Genomic DNA, 3,471 nt, shown 5'->3' with positions numbered 1-3,471 from the left:
CAATGTGCGTCCCCACTTATTATATTCTGAATATCTACACTCTGTGGTGGAAACTGAAAGACTGGAGGATATAGACACATGGAGAACATTGTGGATACTGAGACAGTGTGGGAGGCGGGTGGGAGGTGGGAAAGGCTAGGAGGAAGGTAATTAAGGAGGAAAATAGACGAGACATTTAAAATAGACAGAAATGGAGGATTGTCTGTTGATGTGTATGCTAATATCTTTAACTGGACTGCTATATAGTGTATTCATGCTGGGAAAATCCATTTTACAAGTTGTGGTGATGAACAGTGACTAAATGTATAAAATAAAAATAAATGAGAGAGCACTATTTAGAAAATTTTTGTTTTGTATGTAGTTTTATTTTATTTTTTATTTCAATTTTTTATACATTCCATCACATGCTACTTAGATTGCAAATTGAATATTCCACATGTGTATATTCCTCATCAGTCCAGTTAACAATACTATAAAGTTATCTTCAATAGATAATAACCCATTTCTGTGTTCCATAAATGTCTTGCCTCTATTTTTCTCCTTAATATCCTTCCTCAGACTCTACTCCTTCACTCACTCTCTTCCCACACTGTATCTGGTATTCACAACCATTTACTATGTTTCTATGTCCTTTAGTCATTCAGTTTTGGCCATAGAGTGTGGACACATAGAATCTTTTTTTTAATTTCTCAAGTATAAGGATATCCTAGTGAGATAGGAGAGGGGGGATTAAAAATAAAATAGGCCCAGCCTCTGTGGATCTTGGACTGTTGACCTTGGTTTTGTTATAGTCTAATCAGCGAGAAATAGGAGGACATCCAGACTTAGCCAAATTATAGGAGTTCTTTATTAATAGGCTGGCGGACTGTGGGATGACTAGTCTCTCAAAAATCCCACAGTCCAGAGTGATAGAGGGGTGCTTATAAAGGCAAAGATACAGTCAATTGTGGGTTGACGTGGTGATTACAGTAGAAAATGAGGAGGGGGTGGAGAGGAAAGGGAGTGGGGTTCCCATGCGAAAACAGTTACAGAAGCCAATCAAGCAGGTTAATAATTGCTAAGGGCACTCTCTAGACCTTTGTTTAATGGTCCCCATGTTTTGGCAGGGGTCTAGTGATTGTTAGTTACATTGCCGAGGAACGTCTAAACAAAAAGGTTTCGGGCTAGTTAGCAAATACAGTATGACTATTAATCACTTGACTTACTCTGGGCAAAAGGGGGAAGCAAGTATAATATAAAGTTCAAAGATGGAGGTGCTTCTGCTTCAGTCAGGCTGACGTGTGTACCCAAGATCCCGGCAGGGTGGAGGACTGGAGGACCGGCTGCAGAATGGCTGAGCCATGTGGGGGTACTTCTTTCTCTCTCTCTCATGTATGCACCCACACTCAATCATTAATAAAAACAATAAATGAATGAATAAGTAGAATGGCATAGCATCTGGAATGAGTAGAATCATGTCTCCCAGAAAAGATATACTAGAGCCCTAATCTCTAGTACTGTATCTGAGAATGTAGCTTTGGAAATAATCTCTCAGTAGATACCATCAAGTTAAGATGAGATCATATCTTCACCGTGGGGGGCCTCCTCTAATCTGCCCTCCATGCAGCCCCTACATCAAGTAAACCATCAGCACCAACCAGGTCACATCCTGTATCTAGCCACTGCCCCTCTGGAGAGGCCTGCCTGGCCTCTTGCCTGCTCTAGTACTCAGTGCCAGAGACAGTGCTGTAGGGGGCTCAGAATCAGGTTGTTGAATTGATAAATGATTTTTATTTATTTATTTTTAAAAAGATTTTTGTCATAGGGTGCCTGGGCTGGCTAGAGAGACACAGAGACTGAGAAAAGGAAAATGAGAGATCATCCCCCAGTGGGGATGGCCATGCTGTAATCCCTTCCTCTCCATTCTTGTGGGATTTTGGGCACACATACACATATATCCAGTGTGTCTTTCAAGCCACTGAGCCTGGGACTTGAACCATGTGTTGGCCATGTGAGATTTAGTGTCTTGACCACCATACTACCTGCTGGCACACAATAAATGATTTTTATTTTGGTTTGGCCTCTTTCTCCCCTTTAATCAACCTCCAATCTTTTTTTAGTTTACAAAACCTTTTTCTCTTTTTAAAGAATTACTTATTTAATTTTATTATTTATTTATTTATTTTTAATTCAGAGAGAGACAAAGAGAAAGAGAGGAAAAATGAGAAAGCAAGTCACCAGGTCTGGGACTTGAACCACAAACCATGTGGGAGTCCAGGATCCCAACCACTATGCCACCTGCTGGCCCCTACTTACAAAACTTTTATTTACAAAAACACAGCCTTTCTTCACTTCAGTAGGTGGCGTGTTGCATTTTGCAGTTCGTTCAGTGCTCTGATGTGCCATGATGCCTCTACTGTCAATTGCTCATGAGCCTGAAGCAGCCTCACGTTTGGCAAGCAGGCAGGAGACAAAATAAAAGTCAAAATAGGAACATGGCAGACCAAACTCAGGGTGCATCTGCAAACATATTTCTACATCTGAAGGTTGCAACAGCAGCCTAAGTGATACGGTGTCCAGGTGAAATGAAACCATCTGGAACTGGTCTACCACAGTTTCTAAAGCTGAATTGTTGCAGTAAGTTATTCTGTATATATGTGTATGTAATATATGCAAAGTTTTGTTTACTTCAAATGGAATTGGCAATCTATGCTTATACTTTTAAAATCTAAGCAGGGCAGAAATCCAGACGAAAAAGATATTTTCTCTACGTTATGTTGAGTCCAACAGCTTCTTTTCATGAACTACTTGTTAAACGCCTCAAAATACACACACTTCGCAGATATGCACATCACTGTAGCCCAGAGGCCATGCCAGTCTTCTCTGTATGGTTCCAATGTTGTCTATGTGCTGCTGAAGTGAGCACAATAAAGAAATGCTAAACTCTAATTTAAATATTCAGAGAAACGGTCTGGCATTGATACCTCACCCCCCCCCATCCTACTGTCACCCTCACAGCTCAGGATAAGTAGGCTTGCTTTCTCACTTTCCCTCTCTCTCGTTTGCTCTCTCTCACTCTGTCCTTCTCTGGTCAAATAAAAATTAACAAATAAATAAAGTTAAATAAAATAATTCTACAAAAAAGAAAAGAGTAGTTTCAAAAGGACTGCCGATACTAACCGCCTAGCAGTGTGAATCACTCTACTTTTTGGGAAATCAGTTTTCTCATCTGATCATAAATGCAGTTCAGCTAAGTTTCTTTTTAATTCTAAGTTTTGATTTTTAGATATCTTCTATAAAAACTAATATTCTTATTGATTAATTTTTAGTATCAGGACTGTGACACTGCTATCTCTCCTGAGGGGTGATTTCTCACTTTCCTTCTCACTGTCTGTCTGTCTTTCTCTGCAGGAAGCGCATGTGGTCTATAATAAAAACCTTTTTTAAAAAATGATATTTATAGGTGTTGGTTTCATCACTAAGCCCCATCTG

General features: G+C 39.8%; 1 non-coding gene across 1 annotated transcript; it reads right to left on the bottom strand.

Moving 5' to 3' along the window:
* Positions 1-2,799: 2,799 nt before the first annotated feature.
* LOC114007476 (U6 spliceosomal RNA) lies at positions 2,800-2,905 on the bottom strand. Its single transcript, XR_003549100.1, has one exon. It is a non-coding gene; the product is annotated as a U6 spliceosomal RNA (small nuclear RNA).
* Positions 2,906-3,471: the final 566 nt, after the last annotated feature.

The sequence above is a fragment of the Tupaia chinensis genome, unplaced genomic scaffold, assembly GCF_000334495.1.
Source record: "Tupaia chinensis unplaced genomic scaffold, TupChi_1.0 Scaffold000182_1, whole genome shotgun sequence".
Classification (NCBI taxonomy): Eukaryota; Metazoa; Chordata; class Mammalia; order Scandentia; family Tupaiidae; genus Tupaia; species Tupaia belangeri.
This window is presented reverse-complemented; position numbering and strand designations above follow the sequence as displayed.